Source organism: Bradysia coprophila, unplaced genomic scaffold (genome assembly GCF_014529535.1).
Source record: "Bradysia coprophila strain Holo2 unplaced genomic scaffold, BU_Bcop_v1 contig_87, whole genome shotgun sequence".
Taxonomy (NCBI): Eukaryota; Metazoa; Arthropoda; class Insecta; order Diptera; family Sciaridae; genus Bradysia; species Bradysia coprophila.
Window position 1 is genome coordinate 781,237 of NW_023504014.1, and position 27,597 is coordinate 808,833.

Sequence of the window (27,597 nt, forward strand, 5' to 3'; positions counted from 1 at the left end):
GCATGCATTGCACGTCTGTTGTGTCGATAATTCTAGTTCAAATATTACCCTTTCACAGACACGGCTTAGCATCATGTTTATTGATACAAGTGTTTGCATGAAATTCGCTTCGTAAGATATCACAGTAACGTCGGTTCTTCCCTTATTTTACGGATGATCTTTATTGATGCGATGACTTTGGACGATTTGTGCAAGACTGACTAATTGTAGATGATACTATCTAGCGGAACATATATCTGTACACCCGCAAGGCCTTATTTCGGGAAAACGTTTTCCTAGATTTTCTCACGTTTTCCTTAATTTTGCCAAAATGAAATTGTTAGAAAACTCAAGAAAATGGTTTCCCAAAAATAGTCCCTGAATATCTAATTCAACATTTCTGAACTCCACCAATACCCTCTCTAGCAAACAAACTTCGTTTTAACGCTGTCAAAATACCACCTTATCCCTTTGTGTGTTTAATCATTCACCGTTGACTAATCTATAATTTTACATGTAAAGTACAAAGGCTTCGTTGCATTCTTACCACCTTAACAAATGTAGTTAGGTTCAAGGTTAGGTTGCTATTGCCTCCACCCACTTGACGTTTTTCAAGTCTAACCTTAAAAACCTTCTCACATTCATAGACTTTCCCCGCACTTCTGGTATGCACTGGCATACGAGCGACTGGAGAGGATATTAAAGTACTTAAAAACATTCACAGCTTTTTCAGATTATTGTTATCACGTCCGAAAATGTCTGGTGCTATAATCCGTTTTTAAATCAAAGATGTGTCTGGAATACATCGTGTCCAAAAGTAATTTAAAATGGGCTTGGATCGATAGCTTGTTTTATGACAGGTGGAGATTTACGTATGACTGATGTTATATAAAGTGTTACACTCTTTGTCGAACGCAAAAGTCCCCATGAAAATTCGGTTGGAAAACATTTTCCACCGCACAGTCCTCTCCGGTACCGCATTTATTATATGATCCTTCTTGTCTTATCACACCCATATACACAGCCAACGTAAAAGCTTAAAGACTTCCAAACAAAACATTAAAAAGAAAGAAATGTTTCCACCAAATTGCACATACATTCTGATGGAAACATTTAGAGCTCCATGGTGGCAACTGGCAACACATATAATCACTTCGTGAAAGAGGGACTTTCAACAAAATACATATTGCATGACAAGACAAACTCTCATCCGTTCCAACATAACAAACTGTCACCCAAACCACACAACCATTCATTTTATATAAAAGGTTGCCAACAGCATTTCATGCCCGAACATAATAGATGTGTCTACACTTTGAAAAACAGGTGATATGATGTGATATTCTACTCCCCATGAGAAATGTTCTGAAAAGTTTAGTTTTGTTGTTAAAATCAAGGGTTTCCAGCAGCTTATAGAATACGATTCTATAAAATGTGTGTAGAAGTGTGTATAGTTACCGTATATACCATCATATAATATACAGTTGATTGGCATTACGGAGTGATGCTGTGTAATATATAAAATAATATGGGAAAATGATTATGAAAATACTGTCTGTCTTAGGGAAATTAATATGAGTGTTCTGTAATAGTGTTTCGTTTAATTAATACACGCGAGTTAGTAATGGAAGTATAAACACTGCCGTGTTAGTTACATGGCAATCGTCTTAAATGCGCTAACACTTGACCTAATTTTTACAATAATCAAATTTAATTTCATTTTGTAACTGGTGCAGTACCACCGGCTTCACTCGAGATTACTATAATAACCTTAGTTATTTGTTTACCGAGAAAACAAAACAGGAAATTGCAAGTTTCGAAGCTTTGCGGTCAGGGCAGTGCCAGGGCCCCGAATAGTTCGAGTTGGTATTTCCTAATTTCTTCTAGAGGTGAACACAACATTTTTCATGAGAGGTTTGATTAACCGCTTTTCTCCACGAAATGAAAATATTTCAAAACAAAGCTGACAGTTCGGTGAATAAAAAATATATTCTTTCGCCTGTCGAAACAAGAGGGGAGAAAATAGACATTTTTCCACCCGAATTGTCATCAGACGAAGCGTCAACAAAACATCATTTTCTTATGACATTTTGACTGAAAATTTTTGAGTCTTGAAAATAAGGCTAATCACCCCGCACATATGAAAAATGTTTTCACCAAAACTGCTTTTACTCGTTTAAAAAAAATTGTCATAACACAGGTGAGAAAATATACTGATTTTCTCCACTCCGTTGAAACTTCGGAAGACTTTGTTGTGAAACTACGCCAAAAAATTAAATTGCATTTTCTCGGATGACTTGTGGCCCTCGTTAAGCTTTGGTCACCAACAACACCATCGAAATGCAATTTCCAACTTGTCTTACCTCGTTGAACTGTTGACGTGTCAAAAATATCTTCACCCGTTACAAAAATATTTCCCCGTTTAAAGAATACATCCACGGTGCAATTACGCTGCAAATAACTCGTGTTCTTCATAACTTTTCCTCAGTAGTCGAAATAGACGAAATAGAAGCAACATGTGAATGACAGGTGGCTCCTATGGGAGAGAATGTGATATAAATGCATACAACTGTCATTCACTCACATGCTCCTTTATATCGCCGCAGGCATACCAACTTATCATTTCTCTGCCAGTAGTGTAGATCCCAAGTTTTTACTTTAACTATCTTAGGCTTGTTTCATAAAAGCGATGAATGTCAATTCCTAAAATTCCACCACTTTACATGGTATGCCATGCTGTCAGTTTGAAGGATTTGTCAAGTTTTTCTGGGTTTCTTCTGAACTTTTTGGATTATAGAACTGGTCAGATCCTAAAATTTAACCATTATGGTACATCATCTGGATATTCAGGATTATTGTCAGTCATCTTAACAATCCTGTAAGTTCAAACGATATCCTAAGAAACCTCAAAATTCTAGAACTCAACAATCCCAAAAGTCCAGAAGGGAAATAATAATTTCGATGTATTTTTACATCAAGATCAAGCTGCCCGATCTCAATAAATAAAAAACGAAAACATAGCTCTTTTAAATTCTCTATAATTTTTTCCGCCATTTTGAATTCAAATGTCAAAAAATAAATTCGACCAAAAACGAGCCATCAGAACAGTCGGAGCGTTTGCTGCGACTGAGCCCCGTACAAACCCGTATATCTATTGCGTACGTGACCCTAGTGCGTCTGTCACCATACTTTGACCGTAAACCTATTGCGCCGGTTAATGTAGTTAAAGTAAAATTATTATGTAATTTGTACATCTTAGAAATTGCGCATAGCGCAATTACGAAGCCCCGTACGACGTTCCTTTCAAATGAAACAAAAATTTCAAATCGCCCTAAAATTTTATTCTTCTGAAGGGCCTAGTATCGGCCTCAGTCCGAGGACCCAAATTTAATTTTTTTTTCAACTACATTCTATTCGGCCTTTGATTACCTCCCAAATGAAACAAAAATTACGAAAAACGGATGAAATTTGCTCGAGTTATTTGTAAAATACACATAGGGCCCTAGTAGTGGCCTTAGTCCAAGGACCCAAATTTAATTTTTTTTCAACAACATTCTATTCGGCATTCGATTACCTTCCAAATCAAACAAAAATTACGAAAAACGAATGAAATTTACTCGAGTTCTAAGTAAAATACACATAGGGCCCTAGCAGCATTTCACTTCTAAGGCCCTAACTCACGGTCCACTCACCCGATTAAAAAAAAAAAATCCTGGATTGGTATTGACAATACCTATCATTTGCCGTGTCATTTACATTTCCATCGTTTAATTTGCCATAACACCAAAAGACCTTAAATCACTTAGGTGGCCCTAACTCACGAAGGGCCGACCCGAATATGCCCATCTTCAAACTTAGCCTCACTATCTTTCAGGGGAAAAAAAAATTTTGAAATCGGATTTGATTTACTCAAGATATCGACGTAACAGACGGACAGACGGACAGACAAAATTTTTATTGCAGATTCGTCATCTATGAACATAGGCAAACACTTTGCCCTTACCGTCTGCTTCGAATTCCATCAATTACACACGGCATCGTAATCCTATAAGCCCCTTTGTACTTCGTACGGGGCTAAAAATTTAGACTTTTCTCTATAACTTATCCTTTGGAAGTGAATTGATATCTCTTCTCGTTTACGAATGAAAAATCATAGAAATATAACGGCCGCTCACCAGAGAACCATTGAGCTGCCGTCTTGGCCCACATCAATTTAGAATAAGGAATCGATACGGAACAATCTACAATCATCGTTACAACGATTTTCTAAGATGCACGATTAAGCCCTTTTTTTCAGCCTAAGCAGGTCCACTATAGTCTAACAATTCAGCACCATTTCAAGCCATTTTTCTTAGACTTGTTGAACTGGTAAATAAAATCCAATTTAGTTGCAACGAGCTATGCCGATCTGGTATGTCTACATCTGTCTAGGAACATATACAAAACGTATTTTCCTTATCAGATCGAATATCGAAGACTATCCTTGCCACATGCCGTGCATGCCTGAATTGTGAATATTTTCATAGGTATCTTACCGGTTCACCCACTGTTATGTGTTCCAATCTATTAAATTATCACAAATAAGAACATTCAGATGGTGTTGGGATTTACATCAATTTTCACAACCTGTAGAAAATCAAACATGTGTGAGACATTAAAATAAATTCACGGTATACGGGGAACAGTCATTTGATTTACGATCTCCCGGTCTAATCGTAATGGTTTCAGATAAAAATGAGATAAATACCCACGGCTCAATCACAGTGCTGCTTTGTTGTAGCAGTGGGGGATAGATGTGCGAGCCGCCGATAAGCTTGTGGTGAGTGGCCGAAATTAAATTGTCAGCGATAACAGTATAGTAAGGCTGTTGGGACAGATTAACATAAGGTGTGAGTGGACTTTTAAGCAATCTGCCGTCGGATAGAGGGTTGACTTTGGTAAGACAAGGAGACCGTAATGGCGCCTGTTTCGTTTTGGAACTGTCATGTCTGGCATGAATTACAGTCACTGCCTTTCATATTTCAGATGCTTGTGTGGCGTAAATTGAACCTCTCAATCTACATACATCCTTTGTTTTTTTATGACCGTAATATACACATCTAATAAAATTTAACGATCATTTCCACATGCTCTTACCACCATAGTCTTGTTCACATACACATCAGCCAACCCATATTATGAAAGGCCTTCCATAACCCATTCTCACAATCTAAACCCCAAAGTAACTATATCCTGTTTTAAAACCCAAAGCGTTTCGGTTCACTCGAATGTCTGTTATTCACATTCACAATCGACCGACTATAGTCAAGATTTTAGATTCTATCCGTGGGTAGTCAGGATATACGGGTCGACAATTCGGAATATATATATATAAACTCGTAGCAGCATTGTGTATATAAAAGCGAGCAAATCCCATAGATACAGTGAAAATAATATACACATCGGTTGTAACGCTATGGGACTGTATTCAGTGGTTTTATGTGGCTCTATAACATTTGCTTTATACATTTCTTTTCATAATGGCAACCGCACACAGCATCTCTGAAGTACGGTATTGCAGGAATAAAAAAAGGAAACTTTGGCACAGAGTGAAAAAAAAGGAAAAATTACCAAAGGAATGGAAATGGGATGTGAAAACGACAAAAAAAAATCTTCAGTGTTTGGCAAAAAAAACCCGTTATAGTTGATGGTGAATGGAGAAAGCTAGAATCGTACAAGGAACGTGTAATTTTCTGTGAATACTTTTAATGAGACATGTTTTAATTGGCTATACAGAGCAGATTGTGTATAAGTGAACTATGTATCTCGAGATGATTCTTTTGTTTTGTTTTTTCGTACAGGACTTTTGTTTTAATTCCACAACTTGCAGTAATAGAACCACCAGACTTGTTTTAACCTACATTGTATTCTATCTTTTCATGTACTTACTTCCGCTTACCATTTCACTTTGACGCTTTAGATTAACATCCCAACAAAAATCTCTTCGAGAAAAGTGTGACGCAGTCTTTGAAATACAATTTCTAAAATGAATGATTTCGCTAGAGTTGACGCTTTCAGCTTCGTTACGCAAAAATTAAATTTTACACACAATTTTAGTTCAAACAAGCTGCCAAATAATTTTTACCAAAAAAAAATTTGACTGGAAACAACCAAAATTTTACCAAAAAAATCTGCGTCGCATGCGGCAGATAAATTTTCTTGCTGGTCTGTTCCTGAACATTTGCCACTTTGCGACGCAGATTTTTTTGGTAAAATTTTGGTTGTTTCCAGTCAAATTTTTTTTTGGTAAAAATTATTTGGCAGATGATGAGAAAAACTAAGCCAGCTTGTTTGAACTAAAATTGGGTGTAAAATTTAATTTTCGCGTAACGAAGCTGAAAGCGTCAACTCTAGCGATATCATTCATTTTAGAAATTGTACTTCAAAGACTGCGTCTCGAAGAGATTTTTGTTGGGATATCAGTCGTTTTAGAAGTTTTAGAACACTGCTTTTTATAACAGTTTATAACAGAAATTCTGAAATTTGGCGAAATTTGAAAACTTGACGAAAATCGAAAATTTGACGAAATTCGAAAATTTGACGAAATTTGACGAAATTCGAAAATTTGACGAAATTTGATGAAAATCGAAAATTTGACGAAATTCGAAAATTTGACGAAATTTGAAAATTTGACGAAAATCGAAAATTTGACGAAATTCGAAATTTGACCAAAAACTTCCCACAATTCAAGAAATATCTCTAAAACCCCAATCGACCCACCCATTTCCAACTTTCGACATTTTTCACAAATGCCCTTCTTTTCTACTCGTAAAACTCTGAGACTTTGCCGAAGAGAGTAACTCTCTATCTGCCACAATTCAAGAAATATCTCCAAAACCCCAATTGACCCACCCATTTCCAACTTTCGACATTTTTCACATATGCCCCTCTGTTCTACTCGTAAAACTCTGAGACTTTGCCGAAGAAAGTAATTCTCTATGTCTCATAACCAAAAAAAATATTAGTCCTTTCATCCTACGCTCGAGTAGCTCAAAATTTGGTCACTCTAATCACTCTAGCTCAAACGAATCTGACCCGATTTTTTTAATTATTTTTTTGTTCGAATCGTGTTACGAATACCTTTCATTTGATGGGTCGCACGCCTCTGTAGGTTTCAATACAGCTACAACCGGAACGCGACCCTCGAAAACCACACTCAGAAACCACTTCGAGGTCAATAAAACAAAATTTTGGTTTTTCCTGGGGTAATGGCGTATCACATTTTCATTTTTATGCCCACCCTGAGGTTCCTGCAAAATTTCATGGAGATTGGCTGACTAGTTTCCGAGATCGACCGTCGATAGATAGACAGACAGATAGACAGATAGATAGAAACATACAGAGTAAGTTGAAAGATTTTGATTGTTTGGAAAACGTTAATTTGCTGCATTTTCTATCAAAATGACCAACTTCAAAACGATGTATCTCCGGCAATTTAAAAGTTACATAGTCGAGTGATAGCTCGTTTTGCTCGTATTTGAAGCGAGAATAAGATAGGATTTGTGGTGATACAGGCCAAAGAAAAGAAACTTAAATTCTCGCCTATATATAGTTGCCGCGTCTCAAAAAAATTTCTTCGTTCTTTTTTTGGAAATTAGACTGCGTCAAGTCCTCCGCTATCGCTCCGGACATGATGCCGCGTCTCAAAAAAATTTCTTCGTTCTTTTTTTGGAAATTAGACTGCGTCAAGTCCTCCGCTATCGCTCCGGACATGATCAACGCTTATCGTCTCGGATTCATTGTAGGTTGAAGTTCTTGTTTATTTGCTAGAGTTAGTCACGCCACTTACTTTCTTACAACTTCTAAATGAACATCTAAATGCAGAAAGGATGTGTTCAATTAGCGAATTGTAAGAAAAATGAAATATCGTGGATTTAAGAGGCATCGGTACGTAGCTAAAATTGTAGCCTACATTTGCGTGTCTCGTATTTCATTTTTGATGATATCTTTTCATCAGAATCCTTTTCAAAAAATGTACGACCGCAATAACGACCACGAATGTCTTCTTCTTCTTCTTTAGCCTGTTTGTATCCACTGCTGGATGTAGGCCTCCCCTAAATTTTTCCATGTTGTACGATCCATTGCCACTTGTTGCCAGTTCGTGTGTCCATATGTACCTTTGATGTATTTCTTTATTCCGTTTGTCCATCTCTCTGGTGGTCTTCCGACAGGTCTTGTTGTGGGGGGTCTCCAGTCCATGATGGCTTTGGTCCAACGATCATCTGTCCTTCTTGCAATATGTCCTGCCCAACTCCACTTTAGAGACGCAATTCTTTCCATGACATCAACGACTTTTGTTTGTTGGCGAATCCATTGGTTTGTCATTTTGTCTCTGAGTGTAATTCCAAGCATACTTCGTTCCATGGCTCTTTGTGCCACTCTCAACTTATTTTCAGATGCTTTGGTTAATGTTAACGTTTCTGCTCCATACGTCAACACTGGAAGGACACACCTCTCGAAAACTTTCCGTTTTAGACTATTATTCATTTTGCTTTTGAAAATCAGGCTGAGTTTCCCGAAAGCTGCCCATCCAAGACCAATTCTACGCTTGATTTCTGCAGTTTGGTTGTCTAGACCTAATTTCAGTTTGTGACCAAGGTAAGGTATACATAGCTGTCGACTCTTTCAATAACTGTATCTCCAATTTTTATTTGTCTGTCGTCGTCAATGTTTGTCATGATTTTCGTTTTAGATAAGTTCATCTTGAGACCAACTTTGTTGAGCACAGAGGTTATCCTTTGTTGGGCCCATTGGCTTTTCCTCAGCCATTCCTCGTCCATCATTCTTACACCTAGTCATGTATTCTAGTTTGAATCCCATATCTTATCTACCCAATCTCACGCTTTCCATTGCAACTGTAATAGTATGCCAAATAAACCTCATATGCTGTCATATGCTGTCATCGATACATTCTCTTGTTCGTGCCACTACATCTCTATTCTCATAGTCCCAACTGAAGTAAATTGGTGTAGACTTAGAACTTTTCAGTCATATATCGGGTATGCTTAGTGAACCCTCTTGGAAAGCACACATACACATCTACATTCTACATCTTTTAGATGTATGTCACAACTTTATAGGTATACTAGAAGGACATTTGTGTGAGTAACCATAACCTATCTGTTAGGCCACATGCTTAAAGTGAATTCCGAACCACATGTGCACCTTTAGGATTTCTTCTGGTGCTCATTATATCTCCGTCTAAAGTTAGGCTTGAAAACTATCAAAAAAAGACTCAGTGTTGATTCAGACAACTGAATTTTTGCTTTGTACTTCACAGCTCGCTCTCTCGCGGCTCTCTCACGGAGTACTTGTTGTTGAGTGGAAACCATACTTTACACTTGAACCTCGGCTTTCTTGGAGAAAGGCTAGTATACTACCACTGAGCCAACCCGTCAACTTAAACAATTTCATTTTTCCTATAATTCGCTAATTGGACACATCTCTTTCTGCATTTAGATGTCCATATAAAACTGTTTTTTTGTGTTCGTATATGGATGGGATGGCTCAGTGGTTACGTATTGGCCTTCCACCAAAATGATCAGATTCCGTTTCAGACAATTACACATGGATCATGGATCTTTTCTAGCGATTACATTGCATTGATAACGTCCTAAAGTTCACTCAAGCTTCATTATTTGGGTGGTTGCAGTGTGTTTGGTGGCTGTAAGATGTACATGATGTAACGAATGAATTTGTGTGCATATGTCTAGCTAGACTATATTTAGGCGAGATATCATTTTACTTTCATCAGATATGCGTGGTTAGGAAGTCACGTTAAGCCGGTGGTCCAGACTGCACTTATTGGACGCAAAAGGGCTATCTAAACAATTCAAAAATATCGTTTGTTATAGTATAACAATGTTATACGCATTTCGCAGTCATATGTCTAGTCAGAAGTTATAAGATGATTTTTAACCAATCTTCTTAGCTTCCTTAACTTAGCAAATCACCAGCTAAGGCTATGACGAAAAACTGCCTATTTTCTGTCAAAAGGTTTGCTGAAACGATGAACAGAAACTCGTTCTGCATTTCTCCAAGATTTATCGAGAAAAATAATTTTTTAATCCATTAAAACAACCTAAACAGAAGCAATTACAGCGCATCATTGATGGGCCCGATGGACCGTTAATTAGTATCCAATAAAACAATTTGAAACACGAAGCGAGACGTTAAGATTTTCGCATAAAAATTTATGCATCGCGGATCGTTCCATTCGCTCTTGTTTTTTAACAAACAAAATAATGGCAAACAGAATTCAAAACGACGAAACAGAGACGTTGTAACGTACAGCATCCAACACCAAAGATCATCCAAATTATACACTTTGAACATGAAAATGGAACCTTTTAAGTCAAATTAATCTCAAATTTTAAATAAAATTAGCATTTTTGATGCAACCTTGTATGCAATCAATCAATGCTTAATTTGACTGCATAATAAAAGGGTTCATAAAGGAAGATAACGAGCACGAAGAAGGTAATAAAAGACTGAAATCAATGGTTCTCGTTTGAAGTGCGCTCATCAAAAAAAAAAAAGTTTTTTTACACATTTTGTTTCGTGCATTAAGCCACACCGCGCTTCATACGATTAATTCATTCGAGAAAAAAAATTTATTGCAAGGAGCGCATCATTTTTCTTTATTATGATCTACACTTCCCACAAGACACCTACCGTCGGCGATACACGTTACATGTTCGGTGGATATAAACCATCATTAGAGAGGTGAAAAAAATTCTCGTTTTTGATATCACCAAATTATTGTTTAGCGGCTTGTTAGGGAACAGAAACGCGTCGCAGGTATAATTACAAGTTTTTAATAAAATGTTGTAAAGAGATGACAAGATAAACGACGAAGCTCACAGTGCAAGGAGATGACGAGAATAAGTGAAATTGCTTCAGGAATCAATTAATTGTGTTTTGACTGTGAACAACTTTGTAATCTAGCGAGTGAAAACGATATTCTGAGAAATTCTATCAGTTTAAATATCTGGGATAACATCACTAAAGGGTATATCTCCGATATCTCAGAACCTACTGAACCGATTTTGAAAAACTTTTTTTCCCTGGAAAGTAAAAAAAAGTAGTGAATATTGAGCCCTCCAATCAAATCAATATCGCCCAAAAACCACTAACAGTGGAAATGTGACGCAAGTCTCTTCAGATGAGGCGACTTAACTGATGAGGCGACATAACTACACGGTCAATATCGTCAGGAACGATATTATCGTTTTTTGGACGATAGTATCGTTTTTTAGACGATAGTATCGTCCAAAAAACGAGAGTATCGTTTTTTAGACGATACTATCGTCTAAAAAACGATATTATCGTCCAAAAAAAATTCATCCAGGACGATAATATCGTCTAAAATTATAAATCTTAAAATATTTTCAGGACGATATTATCGTTTTCTTGACGATATTATCGTTTAAAAAAACGATAATATAGTTTTTAAACGATAATATCGTTTTTTTGATGATACTATCGTCTAAAAAACGATATTATCGTTCAAAAAACCATAATATCGTTTTTTTGACGATAATATCGTCCTGGATGAAAATATCCGCTGGACGATATTATCGTTATTTTCTTTTTCTGAACAAATTTATCGTTATTTTGGACGATATTATCGTCCTGGTCGATAATTTTTGGGACGATAATATCGTTTTTAATTAATTAATTTTTTTTAAATTGAAACGATAATATCGTCCAGGACGATAATATCGTTTTTAATTTATTTAAAATAAAAATTCTAGACGATAATATCGTCCTGGGCGATATTATCGTTCTGGATGGTTGTTGAAGACGAAACACAAAATCTTGTAGATACACACCTTTTTATAGACGGCAAATATATATTAAAAATTGGTTCATTTGGTTCCGTCAATTTAAATTTTATATATAGAAAAATTACACAGACTAATTATGAGACGATGCGAGAAAAAAAAATTAACTAAGTTCCGACACCGTTCCGGCGCCCGTCTCGCATTGCGGCCCTCCGCTTCGCTCCGGGGCAATGGGCCGGATCGCTCGGCGTGTTAAAACGCTTTTTATGTACAATCAAAGTTGGTATTCATTTCGTAAAAAGATGAATTATTTAGGGACGAACTAAACGCCTTTTTTAACACTGATGTGTAGGTGATTTCCTCTGACAATTGTTTTTCGATATTTTGGAAGAGAATTCGGTTCCTGCTGCACCTCTGAGTAAAATTGAGTCCTGGACAATATTACCACCCAAAACTAAACGATAATATCGTCCTGGGCGATATTATCGTTTTTTTAAACGATAATATCGTCCTGGACGATATTATCGTTTAAGAAAACGATAATATCGCCCAGGACGATATTATCGTACAGAAAACGAAAATATCCATTTTTGAACGATAATATCGTTTTTTGAACGATAATATCGTTTTTTGAACGATAATATCGTTTTTTGAACGATAATATCGACAAGAAAACGATACTATCGTCCAGACAATATTTTAGAATTTTTCAATTTAGACGATATTATCGTCCTGGATGAAAATTTTTTGGGCGATAACATCGTTTTTTTGGACGATAGTATCGTCTTAAAAACGATAATATCGATTTTGAGACGATACTATCGTCCAAAAAACGATATTATCGTTTTTTAGACGATAGTATCATTTTTTAGACGATAGTATCGTCCAAAAAAACGATAATATCGTTCCTGACGATATTGACGGTGTGGAAATGTCCCGCCACCGTCTCTTCATCCTCTTACAACAGATGTGATATCAGTGGGGGTGACGCTTACAGCTTCGACACGCAAAAGAATGCGTCACAGATGGTATATTATTAGTAGACTAGGACGATTGTATTCACCTGTTAAGCTCAGCCGAAAGATACGGCTAGCCACTTACAACGGTCATAGCTCCCAAATGGACGATTTTTGGGGAAAATACGTGTCGACTAGAATCTACAGGTAGAGAAAAGTGAAATTCGACAAGTTTTCTGATGTTGGAGTTGTGGTGGTTTGTGAATGATTCCACAAAAAATTTGTTTAGCAAATGAAAATCTAGATTTTACATTTTAGTATTTCATTCTTATTGCGAGCGCTTGCCTAACAAAAATTCAGAAAATAAAAATCTAGATTTTCACTTGTTCAACGAATTTCTTGTGGAATCAATTACAAACCACAACAACTCCTAAATCAGAAACACGTCAAATTTCGCTTTTCTCTCCATGTAGCTCACTACTGTCTTTTAAACGAACTTTTTATATGCCATATTTTCTGAGTTATGGGTCACATAGCTCAACAGCTTAACCTGTCACATACGGCTATTCATCTGTTATCGATAACGACGACAAAAATAATGACAAGCTCTGGATAATATGGTCCTTTATATAGTTTACATGCTTATGCACGGTAAAGCACTTTATATCACTGCTTGTGACAGGGAAAATGCACTTACCGTCCACAAACATGTAAAATGTGTTACGTCACTGCTTGCAAATGATTGTTTAGGCACGTGTAATTACTCCACTCGCCTTCGGCTCGTTCCGCAAACATCGCACTTGCCTAAACAAATATTTACAAACAGTGACGTAACATACTAAAAGTGCATGTAAAAAAATGAAGTACAAGATTTGAATTCAATAAAAATACTTATATCGATGGAAGTAATAGACCCGATAATACTGGTCAGATGCTTGCCGTCTGTAACAGGTTAAAACGCTCCGAAATTATAATTTTTTATGAACACTTTTTCAAATCAGTTCTTGACATACCCTAAAAATTTCAGACAAATTCACAGAAAACAGAATAATTCCATAGTTTCACTGTAACAAACTCACAAAGTTTGGTAAAATTCATTTAATTTCAAAACGTATGAAAATCCGTTTCTTCATACAAATTTCCAAATTTTGATATTTAATATCTCAGTCAAATCTTAACCTGTTTTGACTCAGGCTACGAATAAAATACTTTGGGAGTAGTAGGAGTCGTATGGAATTTTTTTTTTCATTAGTTGAATAGGACTTGCGTCACGGCCCTTCACTAACATAGGGCCACGATTAAAGCCAGTTTTAGAAGACCGATAAATGAATCGAAATGGTTATTTGTGTACCTGTTTTGGACGATTGATTTTAGGCAATTTCGCGGATTGTAGGCCGAACGAAGTGAGGCTTGTAAGCGAAAGTGCCTTAAATCAACCGTCCCAAACAGGTACACATGTAAGTTTTCATGCAGAGGGCCGGAAACCCGAGAAAATTCGAAAAATTGCCCTCATTTTCGCACCCGAAGCATGAAAATTAAATTTTTGATCTATAGAATGCGAACGCGTTTTGATTACTCCCCCCTTTTGACTATACGATTTTAAAAGGTATTGAAAACTCACTTCCTCCACTTGGTGCGTGCGCACTATTTGAATGACTCCTAAATTGTTGCATGCTGGTTGTTTTGCCCAATCCCTTCTTCTCTAAATACTCCTCCTATTTCGCAGGATCTCCTGCCAATGCCTTCAAAACTTCGTACATTTATGAAAATCGGTATATTTTGGATAAATTCCGGTGGGTCATATTATGGTTCACTAAAAATTGAAAAGGTATTCGAATCAAGGTTCAGAACCCTTGATTTGAATTCCTATTTTTGTTATAAATTATAACAGGCCATGCAGGTAGTTGACGTTTTTGCTAATGAAAAGATTAAATCAAATGCATTCGCGGAAAGATGGAAAAAATTAAAATTCTAAATGAATTCGGGAACGTATCTCAATCGGTAATCAAGAAACTAACAAAATATGCAAAGCCAAAATTTAGAGTTTTCATTCTACCCACCATTACCACAGCGCTAATGAAGGTAATATCGTAATGCATCATATCGCTCTTTGTATTATTATTTATGCTACTTGCTTCTAATCAAATTAGTCTTTCGTGCTTGGAGTTGTAATCTACGGCACCCATGAGGCAAAAGTTTGGGGAACGACCAATGAAACGGCTGATCTTTGGATGAAAATATTTAAATCACATAAGACGTAAAACAAGTACAAGACGATTTTCTGTAAGAATTTCTTTACATTGTCGAGATCGAAATAGAGTTTACGTGTTTCCATTAGAAAAAATGAATGTAGCCCCACGCATTGAATAAAAACTTTAAAGCAATAGAGCTTTCATTTTAGTTTTGAAATGTTTTATTTAGTTCCACTTTTTCATTTCTACTTTTTCCAATGAACTAAAACGAGCCATCAGAACAGTCGGAGCGTTTGCTGCGACTGAGCCCCGTACAAACCCGTATATCTATTGCGTACGTGACCCTAGTGCGTCTGTCACCCTACTTTGACCGTAAGCCTATTGCGCCGGTTAATGTAGTTAAAGTAAAATTATTATGTAATATGTACATCTTAGAAATTGCGCATAGCGCAATTACGAAGCCCCGTACGACGTTCCTTTCAAATAAAACAAAAATTTCAAATAGCCCTAAAATTTTAATTTATTGAGTATAAATACACATAGGGCCTAGTATCGGCCTCAGTCCGAGGATCCAAATTTTTTTTTCAACTACATTCTATTCGGCCTTTGATTACCTTCCAAATGAAACAAAAAATACGGAAAACGAATGAAATTTGCTCGAGTTATATGTAAAATACACATAGGGCCCTAGTAGCGGCCTTAGTCCGAGGACCCAAATTTAATTTTTTTTTCAACAACATTCTATTCGGATTTTGATTACCTTCCAAATGACACAAAAATTACGAAAAACGGATGAAATTTACTCGAGTTATATGTAAAATACACATAGGGCACTAGTAGCATTTCACTTCTAAGGCCCTAACTCACGATCCACTCACCCGATTTTAAAAAACTTTTTTTTCCTGGATTGGTATTGACAATACCTATCATTTGCCGTGTCATTTCCATCGTTTATTTTGCCATAAATATCACCAAAAGACCTTAAATCACTTAGGTGGCCCTAACTCACGAAGGGCCGACCCGAATATGCCCATCTTCGAACTTAGCCTCACTATTTTGACTATCTTTCAGGGAAAAAAAAAATTGAAATCGGATTTGATTTACTCAAGATATCGACGTGACAGACAGACGGACAGACAAAATTTTTATTGCAGATTCGTCATCTATGAACATAGGCAAACACTTTGCCCTTACCGTCTGCTTCGAATTCCATCAATTACACACGGCATCGTAATCCTATAAGCCCCTTCGTACTTCGTACGGGGCTAAAAAGGTGGAACTATCTTCCTTTTGAGAGTCTGCAGTGTGACAATAGTTCAACTTTTCAAAAAGTGGAACTATTGTCACACTGCACACACCCAATGGCAAGATAGTTCCACTCCTTTTTATTAAACTTTAAAAACTGGATCTACCTTCCCGTTGCACACACAAAGCGGAAAAAAAGTTCAACTTCTTTAATTTCAAAAAAAAAATGTTTGGTCTAATGTCCAATGAAAGTATAAACCAGGTATGGTCTGTTCATACAAACCGGAGGGCATAGCGATTTCATATAAACAAACTCACCTCTCATGAGAGGTGAGTTTCTTTATATGAAATCGCTATGTCCTCCGCTCCATACAAAGTTTGACATTCGACCATACCTTGTGTTGACGTTCATTGCTAATGTCAAGAATTGTATGGAACGGAGGAAATAGCGATTTCATACATATAAAGAAACTCACCTCTCAATGATTTTCATTGAAAGGTGAGTTTGTTTATATGAAATCGCTATTTTCCACGGTTTGTATGGACATACCATACCTGGTTTGTGCATTCATTGGAAACCGTAACCTACCAGTTTTACGATACGTATCAACCTTCGTATTTGGTATAAGAAATAGTTATTTGCATGTGTCGGGCGGAAAATGGGGGTTTTTTCAGCCACTTACATGAAAAGTTGTATACGCCACTTTGTTCGGGCCTTAGACGAATAATATATATAGTTCGTCTAAGCTTTCGTTTGTCGACGAATCAACTGATTTGTTATTTTATCTCGATATTAGTCATAATCTTAGTCTTTGATAGGTTCATTTTAGGGCCGACTTTGCTGGATTCTTCGTTTAGCATGTTATAACTGACCTGGGCTTCTTCCAGATCCAATGCCATCAAAACAATGTCATCTTCGAATCGAAGGTGAGGTGACTCGGGTATTTTCCGTTTATGTTAATTCCCATCTTGCTCCAATCCAACTTCGTTAAAATGTTGTCACGTGTCACTGCTTTTGCATTGAAATGGTGTATCACTATTTCTAACCTTAAAGTTACATTTCATTCAGTTATCGTCTCTTTTTCTGTTTTAAATATTTTTTTTAATTCAATTGAAGTTTCTTTTTAAAGTCTATTCTGCCTCAAGAATGATGATAATAAAATCACCTGAGTCACAAAAACTATGTCATAATATCAAGACATAAACAATAAATCTTTTAATCTTCTTACCTCGAAAAGCAACTGACTATTTGCTGAACACTAGCCTGATTAAGTAAATGTAAAATTAACCTGTCACAGAACAAGCTCTTCAAGAAAAGTAACAGAAAACATAATAAATCTTTTACTTCATTTGTTTTGAACATGCTTTTTGCTATATAAGACTTAACTAGTCAGAGTTTGTCGATAACAGATGACAGCTGTCTGTAGCAGGTTAATATACTTCGTAAAAACACTTTTTGAGTCGATGTAAATAATTTCGGCGAGATGATTTCTTACTGTATCTGAAAAACGGGACTCTTGTCCCACTGCACACACGAGTTGGAAAGATATTTCCACTTTTTTTAGTTTTATAAAAAAAGTGGGACTATTGTAACGTCGGTAATATGGAAGTGTCGTCTATATGATGCGAGTCTGTAGCTTCCGGTTCCAGTTTGTTAGCAATGATAAACCCATTGAAAATCTTGCTCTGATTCAATATTCGTTCATCTAACAACGCAACAATCATTGTCAGAAGCCCATAAACATTTAAAATTGCTGGATTAAATTGAATTTTGTTTTTTTCTCGTAATTATTAACACTGGCCTGTTGGTTTACATTTTTTTTTTGTATTTTTCAGTTTTGTCCGACGCTATAAGTGGCTTGTTTGTTTAAATGCAAATTATGAAATTTTAATTGTTTTGCAGTTTGTCCAATTCAATATACAGAAACAATTTATTTTTTTCATTTAAATGAACTCATTCCCCTTTTTTAATGAAAAAAAAACTCGCCAGAATAAATTGTTGAAGTGTGACAAAATAATATTTTCCAAATAACATTGACGATTGCATAACATTCTGGTGAGTGTAGAGATGATAAAATTCTACATTTTTTTTTATGAATGCATGTATTCCATCTCCACCATTCGAACCATCAAGAGAAAACCATTAAAAATGCTAGCAGAAAAGTTGGTGAGAATTCGCCGCAAAAAACTTAAAGAGCAAAAAATAAAAGAATGAACGCTGGAAAACCGTTCGGAAGAATCAAATGTGTACACACATATTCCCTTACCCGTAATTTGTGTTCAACCCGTTAAAAACCATAAGCACTCTGTGTGCACAATATAACCTCGATGTGACTCTGACTCCCGACAATCTATACATTTTATGTTCTAACATTATATTCCCACACATATATCCCTCTGCATGCGGGTTGTTAAAGAGCTTAACGCCGTGACAACTCCAATTCAACTCAACGGTATAACATTCACAAAAAAGCAACCTTTCTCATCCCACCCAATCACTGTGAATATTTTGTCAACCCCCCCGCACATATATATGCCCACACTGAACCCAAATCTACTCTCTAGAGGCGATAGATATACACACATTCCGCACGGTATATTCCCATCTATGCATATATATCCATACAGTGTACGTACGCTGTATGGAAGGCGCATAAAATTGACATGACTATACTACATAACCGTATACACTCAATTTCATACGTATCTCTCTCCACACGTCGGAAAATGTGTATCTCTAAACGAAATCATAGTTCAATGTTTGCACCACAATCATACCACATATACACAGAGCCCCCACATCATATCATAAATGGACTAGCTATGAGCTGACGGCACGTTCGCTAGGATTGTGTACCGTGTTTTATGCACCATACATAACTATTTGAAATGTGGAAGTTATATGCTCATTGTGTATATTATAACAGTGGATATTTGTCGGTATACTATGTAACCGTATAATATACATGAAGATTCGTGTTGGCAGTTTATACATGCTAACATTCAGAATTGGAATGGAATTCTATGGTATGTATAGTACACGGTATGGCGATATTTGTGCCACAATATAGTTCAGTTGTTCAGTATACTGTGGACTGGCGCTATATTGGGAATATCGAGGAGACGCAGATATTTTATTCGATGGTAACGAATTGTATACATACACGTTGTTGTTGTTCAAACGTTTTTACGGAATAATAAACATTCAGGAAGTATACAGTTTGCAATTTTAGTCTCGTATCGTGATGCCATTAAACGGTCACTTTCGACAATTGCGAAACAATAATTAATGCAGACAACAAGAACACATTTTCGTCTCAAATGTACAGATTCTACAACAATTTAAGTCTAAAACGAAAGCCTTCGTAACGAAAGGTATCAGAAAAACTATAACAATGGACAAATGTACGTTGATGCAAGACATCCATTTTGGCAGAGAAATGGTAACAGATGGCGTTGCTGCCGCCTCACCGGAGCGCCATCTATTATCTTTTCTCTGATTTTTTGAGCTTCTGACATGTATACCATTGTCACGATATACCAATGATCGTGGTATCCAGGACACCGGGAAATTTCTGAAATTTTTTTTAGGATACCGGGAAATCGAATTATAGCTGCAGAAACCAGCGGGAAATGTATGTAGCGGGAAGTCACTTTTACATTTTTGGATACCGGGAAATCCGGGAAAACTTGACTCGGATACCGGGAAGAAATAGTTATTTACGTATCGATTGAGTAGGCCGAAAGAGTTACGTATTAAGTTTTGTATGCTTGCTAAGAGGACCGAAAGTAAAGAAATGTCAATTCAAGGGGCGAAATCGAAAGCTTTCGCCCCGCGAATTGACAGCTTTACTTTCGGTCCTCTTAGCAAGTATACAAAATTAATTTGCACACGCGAACGCACTTCAAGCAAAAGTGCTTCGATTGAAAACTGTCAAATAGAGTTCTATTTTGTATGAAAAAATCTGATACACTGTCCCCTTTCCGTACTCTATTTAGAGTATCACTCAGGCTTGAAGTGCGTTGCAGTAATACCAGTATTTCTTCTTTTCTTTTGTCGCGCTATTTTTAAATTGGAGGAGACTATCAGGAGGTGCAATAACAAATTGTTTCTCTGTTTAGAGGGAAAAAGAACTGAAGTGGACTTTTCCGAAGTCGACAAAAAGAGGTGAAGGTAACAAATGTTGCAAACTTTGTGGAGTCAACGCAGTTACAGATTCGCTCGTTAGACACCAAACTTGACGAAAGTATGATAGTTTTGCAAGTAGCTTTAGGTCAAGTATATATAGGGTGTAGCCTTAGGGTTCCCATTTTTCAATTTTGAAAAAGGGGACATTTCGGCATCAAAAAAGAGGACAAAAAGAGGACGTTTTGACATTCAAAAAAGAGGACGTGAATTTCTGACACGGAATTACAGCACCTGTACATGCTCTTTGTGCAACTATTGTGTAATTTACACCAGTTGATGCTAAAAACGAAAAATTCTGTGTAGAATATGCATTGAAATCTTCCTGATATTCTTTTGGATTCCTTTTGGATCCACTCCATTTTACCTGAATACAGACTTCGTTTTACCTTATCCTTGCGTGATCTTTGGTATCTCACACAATGCTACACTGTTCTTGTAAAATGACTAACTTTTATTTTAATGTATGAAAAAATGAGATTGTAAAGAATACGAGCGGAGCGAGCGATTTTTTTTTTGTGATGAAGATTTCGTTGTATTACCGTTCAGAGATTTTCTGACAGAGAAGATTATTAGTTAAATACGCAAAATACGTAAAATTTTTCGTTCTTTAGGTGCTCAACACAGAAAATTTTGTACTGAACAATGCAATTCTGACAACATTTTTTCGCCATACATCATAGATGCAACATTATAGATCTTATATTAACCCGAATATCGGGATCCATTTTCTTGCTATTCCCTGAGCAGCTGGGAAATTTGACATTTATCTTTGGTATTTGACAAAAAGCTCAGATTTTGGTGCTGGAATGTTGTCGATGAAAGTACGATTACCTCAAATCAAACATTTTTAGCCCCGTACGAAGTACAAAGGGGCTTATAGGATTACGATGCCGTGTGTAATTGATGGAATTCGAAGCAGACGGTAAGGGCAAAGTGTTTGCCTATGTTCATAGATGACGAATCTGCAATAAAAATTTTGTCTGTCCGTCTGTCCGTCTGTCACGTCGATATCTTGAGTAAATCACATCCGATTTTTTCCCTGAAAGATAGTCGAAATAGTGAGGCTAAGTTCGAAGATGGACATATTCGGGTCGGCCCTTCCTGAGTTAGGGCCACCTAAGTGATTTAAGGTCTTTTGGTGATATTTATGGCAAAATAAACGATGGAAATGTAAATGACACGGCAAATGATAGGTATTGTCAATACCAATCCAGGATTTTTTTTTTTTTAAATCGGGTGAGTGGACCGTGAGTTAGGGCCTTAGAAGTGAAATGCTACTAGGGCCCTATGTGTATTTTACATAGAACTCGAGTAAATTTCATTCGTTTTTCGTAATTTTTGTTTGATTTGGAAGGTAATCGAATGCCGAATAGAATGTTGTTGAAAAAAAAATTAAATTTGGGTCCTTGGCCTAAGGCCACTACTAGGGCCCTATGTGTATTTTACATATAACTCGAGCAAATTTCATCCGTTTTTCGTAATTTTTGTTTCATTTGGGAGGTAATCAAAGGCCGAATAGAATGTAGTTGAAAAAAAAATTAAATTTGGGTCCTCGGACTGAGGCCGATACTAGGGCCCTATGTGTATTTTACATATAACTCGAGCAAATTTCATCCTTTTTTCGTAATTTTTGTTTCATTTGGAAGGTAATCAAAGGCCGAATAGAATGTCGTTGAAAAAAGAATTAAATTTGGGTCCTTGGCCTAAGGCCACTACTAGGGCCCTATGTGTATTTTACATATAACTCGAGCAAATTTCATCCGTTTTTCGTAATTTTTGTTTCATTTGGGAGGTAATCAAAGGCCGAATAGAATGTAGTTGAAAAAAAAAATTAAATTTGGGTCCTCGGACTGAGGCCGATACTAGGCCCTTCAAAAAAATAAAATTTTAGGGCGATTTGAAATTTTTATTTCATTTGAAAGGAACGTCGTACGGGGCTTCGTAATTGCGCTATGCGCAATTTGTTAGATGTACACATTTCATAATAATTTTACTTTAACTACATTAACCGGCGCAATAGGCTTACGGTCAAAGTAGGGTGACAGACGCACTAGGGTCACGTACGCAATAGATATACGGGTTTGTACGGGGCTCAGTCGCAGCAAACGCTCCGACTGTTCTGATGGCTCGTTTAGCTTAGAATGTATTCCAAATGTAACGAGACATATCCACTAGCACTAGAACGTGTCAACAGTGTGTTTTTTTAACTGAAAAGTTGATGAATTCTTTTTCATATTTCTAGCCTACATTTAGGCGAGATATCAATGAAGTACCTAACTTTCACCAGAGAGTATATTGGCCGTAAAAGGCTGTTAGTGAGATCTTTAAACAAATGAAAATTTAGTTGCAGAAGACTTTTAGAATGTTTTTCTCACAGGATGTAGGGCAAAGGAAAGCGTTAAGAATCCATCGAGTTTAAGATGTGTGTTGATTGAGAAGACGATATAAATTCAGAAACAATCAAAAATCGAAAATTATTTAATGAGAAAACCCTTAAATAAACGTTGCTTTCTATTAGTTCTTTCAACAGCAACGTTTACTGAAAGCTCCTCACCGAAATGTGCTACAAATTTGAATGTATATTCAAATAATCATTGAATTAATCCACCCAAAGGCGGACGAGAACACTTAAAAAATATTTTTATTTTTTTGAATATGCCCCGAAAGCAAGCAGACTCATTTTTATAGAATTTTCCCCACAGGAAATCCACCGCTATCATTGTGCTTATCGTCGCATCGCCTAGACATCGATGTAAAATTGAAACATCAGCTGCAACTTGCCCTTTTAACAACCCAAATGTATCCATATATGCGTTGAACGTGTCAATCTGTACAAGGGGTGAAATATTCACTCGCAACTGTTTGTGATTCCGTCGTGATGCCTAAAGCCATTTTAATAATATTCGGATGTGTAATAGCACAGAGAACATGTTTTCTCATTTTATGTATAAATTTTGTGCATGGAATCGCAGAAGAATAAAGGATATACGATGCTCCGATTATGTTTAAAGCTCTCTGATGTGTATGTATATATCATATATATACGTATAGTGGGGTGGTATGTAGCATGTGCGACGTTTGAACTGTTAAATGTGGATGCGTCGTCGTGTGGTGTTTACTTAGCATATCGCTCTTAATAGAGCCAAATATTTTGTTTCAATTCTGGAATGGGAAAGTTTATTGTGGTGGATGGATTAGATACAAATCTTGCGGAATGTTATTGTCACAAAATAAACTCCACTAAATCCTGGAAGAGTCAACGTTGCTGTGCTGCGAATAATTTATGTTTTGTTTAGTACGCTGTTGTTTGCGTGTAACCTTTTAAATTTTGACCAGTTTGACCAATGATCAATGTCAATGATTCAGAATTGATATATCCACTTACATCAGTAAGATTTACCAGAGATCGCGGAACTCAAAGCGGCATTGACCCTTAATAACGACTTCATTTCGACTTCATGAAATATCGGTAATGAGCCATACTTTCATATGAATGGCTTTTCCGGTCGGAAAAACGATTTTCCATTTTCCGGAAAATACAGTTACCCAATTATATTATGACTACGGTTGTGGGATTCATTACTTTTACATCCTACACACTTCCCACATTCAATTGAACCAACGAATTCAATTTCATTTTTGATTTTGTCGATTGGCACCATTGACATACAAGTGGTTAGTTCTCATTATCTGCTTGTGGTGGCACCATATACTTTGCGTGTCCAAGCAGTTAAAGAAGTACTAGGTAGCGTCAATCAAAATTCTGAAAGAACAGTTTAGATCACATCTGATTTGATCGCAAAGGCAGTAAGCAATTTAGAAGGTTTTTTTGTGCATTATATGTATTTTACATGCTACATGCGTCGGTTTTCTTCATGTAATTCGTTCCATTAATTCTACATGTATTTCATTAGGGTTTTACATGTCTCCCATTTCACACGAATTTCCTTCTCATGTTTGAAAGATCAGAAAAGCATTAGTATTTTACATGACTTGTGATAAAAAGATGAAAAGTATGGTTTTCGTGTAAATTTTGTTGATCCGAGGCGCAGCCGAGGTCAATAAACACAGTAAATCGAGACATTTCATCTTCCCTAGTGGATTTTACATGCTATGGGAGTCGAAAGTAGTGCGTGAAACATGAAAAGTACCGTTTTCGACGCATGTAGCATGTAAAATGCATATAGTACACAAAAAAACCTTCTAAATTGCTTACTCCCTTTGCGATCAAATCAGATGCGATCTAATCTGTTCTTTCAGAATTTTGATTGACGCTACCTAGTACTTCTTTAACTGCTTGGACACGCAAAGTATATGGTGCCACCACAAGCAGATAATGAGAACTAACCATTTGTATGTCAATGGTGCCAATCGACAAAATCAAAAATGAAATTGAATTCGTTGGTTCAATTGAATGTGGGAAGTGTGTAGGATGTAAAAGTAATGAATCCTACAATCCCATAGTCATAATATAATTGAGTACCTGTATTTTTGTTCCACAACTTTTCGTGGCAAACAACATGGAACAAAGAAAAATCTTAAAGAAGTTAATGCGCACGGAGTTACACAAGTACCCTGACTATTAACTCAACGTCAACACTACATTATGATTAAGCTCATTTGTGACTTTTCGAAACGTTTCAAACGTTCTTTTTCCTGAAAACACGTAGGAGAAATAGGCGTTGCGGTAACCTGTCACCGACGGCAAGCATATTGACAGTTTTACTATCTGATCTATTACTTCATTTGATCGAAGATTTTCAAGGATTGATTTCAGAAATCTTTTACTTCATTTGTTTTTAACACGCTTTTGGCTATATAAGACCTCATTAGTCGGAGCTTGTCTTTTATTATTGCTGTCATTGTTGGTAGCAGATGACAGCCATTTGAAACAGACTAAACTTAAACTTACGCACCGTGATTATTTTAAATGTTTTCATCTGTTTTCATTAGTTTTCAATTTCCGGTTTATTGCCGTTAAGTAGAGTGATTAAAGATACGTAGAGTTGTGAGATGGCGAAATCTGTGTTAATTTACGTTTGTTTCTGAGAGCTTGATTTTTTACTTTGGTTGAATGACTATTGGAAGCCCACAAATCTTGTATAACCGTTAGAGGCCCCTCGGCTTCTCGGATACTTGTGTGCTTATCTGCTCATATTCTTACTTGTAAGAATGTTGGAATACTATGACTAATGGGATACGTGACACGAAAGCTGGTCCAAACGCTCTGTCGAGAATGATCAGTTTTGACGAATCGATCGGGGATGTTTTTGGTATCGATGCATGAGAGCATTGGGTTGAATTTTTCGAGAGCAGAATGCCATAAATGCTTAATTGCAGCAAATGACACAGAATTACCTATTTCCAAATTTTCCGTTCATTCTTCGGCGAAGTCGCGTAAAATCACCTCGATCAAAGCATATATCGAGCATATGTTCCTTATTTGTTCCATTGTTGTAAAAAAATAAACATCGGAGCAGAAGCTTGTTTCCCTTTACTGAGGGAGTCGAATGTTACAAACGTATGTTCGAACGTATAACACCCCAGTACTTCGTACGGGTCTAAAACTTGATAATGGACACTCATTTTCGGCTGTTATACTGAAATAATAATGTATGGTGGCGACGCTGCGCCGCGAGGTGAAATTCGTAATTGGGAGTTGCATATTCCTAATAGATAATTCATGAAGTGAATCTACGATGTGTTTGTAACTGATGTGTAATGTCATCGCCATCCTTTACTTAATGTTTTTCTATTTTCAATAATAGCCATCCACAGGACAAACTTCGTAGACAATTTAAGGTAATTTGACATTGCATTTGAACCATTGTATCGTTCTGAATAGTAGAAACGACACGGAGAAGTTGACAAATTCATAAATTATTGAAGATCCTTAGTATATCGAGTACACGTGCGAAGAGAATGATAAATTGAGTGCATTTTATCGAATGTCAATCCAGACTTTAATCGATGCCACTTCATTTATCTGTTTTTATTTTTAGTAGTTAGCGAAATAATGAAAATGTCTTTTTCTGAACAACGATTTTCAGCAGAAAATTAGAAGCTGTCCCGAATAGTGTACCTAGGCATGGGATAATAATCAAAATAAAAAAATTCGATAATTATCATTACTGGTAAGCCAGCACATGAAAAGTGAACGCATCTAAAGCTCTCTCGTGAGAGAGATTTGTATTTTTTTCAATTTCTTCGTATTCGAATGAAAATGACGACTTCGCACTCTGTTGCGTACAATATTGAAATATCGATATTTTGATAATTATCAAGACATGAATCAAGACATCAATAAATTATCAACATTTAATCAATGGCAACATGCCCCCCGACTACTTATATTTTCATTCTTTCTTTACAATACAAGTTAGAAAGGACAATATTTATATAATACAAAAAATCAGAAAAACCATAACGTTTAAAAGCAGCAAGCAGTTCTGATTTGTACGACCAAGGAATAAGGACCAAGAAGTTGCGTTTTAGACCATCGAGCCACCTGAAAAAGAACGGATTAGCGAGAGCCAATCGACTGGATAGGCTCGGTTTTGCACATGTCGATGAGACTCGAAGTTTTACATTTGGAAGTCGTGAGACCAGATTAAACTAATCGATACAGATTAGAGAGAGAACCATTGGCCCATAATAATTTGATTAAAAAATTTTCAACATCTCTACAGTCGCTTTGAATGATTCACGTACCGAAGCTGTGATAAACGGTTAAATTCGTTGTCCACGTTGTCCTAAGTTCATTAACGATAAGAAAATCATCAGCACGAGTGGGGTAAGGTTTCAAAACAGCCTTCCTGACTATTTCCATTAAGAAGATCAAAAGTGAAAAAAACACACACATAGAGTGTTATGATGAAAGAGATATTTTGACAAGTACCCCAAGGCAAGTTATAATAAACTGGTCTTCGGTTTTCTCGCTCTCAACGTACCACGTTGAAAGAGAAAGCAATATTTTGACAAGTACCCCAAGGCAAGTTATAATAAACTGGTCTTCGGTTTTCTCGCTCTCAACGTACCACGTTGAAAGAGAAAGCAATATTTTGACAAGTACCCCAAGGCAAGTTATAATAAACTGGTCTTCGGTTTTCTCGCTCTCAACGTACCACGTTGAAAGAGAAAGCAATATTTTGACAAGTACCCCAAGGCAAGTTGTAATTAACTAGTCTTCGGTTTTCTCGATCTGATCATAA

The 27,597-nt window shown here is 36.5% G+C and overlaps 4 long non-coding RNA genes across 5 annotated transcripts in view; 3 read left to right on the plus strand and 1 right to left on the minus strand.

The window, feature by feature from the left end:
• LOC119084589 overlaps positions 1-19,590 on the plus strand; it is a 29,035-nt gene extending 9,445 nt beyond the window's left edge. Inside the window, exons 2-3 of the long non-coding RNA XR_005089095.1 lie at positions 19,501-19,511; positions 19,580-19,590. This is a non-coding gene — a long non-coding RNA (uncharacterized LOC119084589). The remainder of the gene's footprint in view (positions 1-19,500; positions 19,512-19,579) is intronic.
• Positions 5,345-13,569, plus strand: LOC119084588. The gene is made up of 3 exons (XR_005089094.1): positions 5,345-5,357; positions 9,078-9,079; positions 13,394-13,569. It is a non-coding gene; the product is annotated as an uncharacterized LOC119084588 (long non-coding RNA).
• On the minus strand, positions 13,460-23,715 carry LOC119084585. Of its 2 annotated transcripts, none has more exons than XR_005089091.1 (2): positions 23,705-23,715; positions 13,460-13,598 (listed from the first exon to the last, which is right to left on the minus strand). It is a non-coding gene; the product is annotated as an uncharacterized LOC119084585 (long non-coding RNA). The 2 variants fall into 2 exon arrangements; XR_005089090.1 differs by lacking the exon at positions 23,705-23,715 and adding an exon at positions 15,876-15,886.
• LOC119084586 lies at positions 14,662-15,146 on the plus strand. The gene is made up of 2 exons (XR_005089092.1): positions 14,662-14,842; positions 14,911-15,146. It is a non-coding gene; the product is annotated as an uncharacterized LOC119084586 (long non-coding RNA).
• Positions 23,716-27,597: the final 3,882 nt, after the last annotated feature.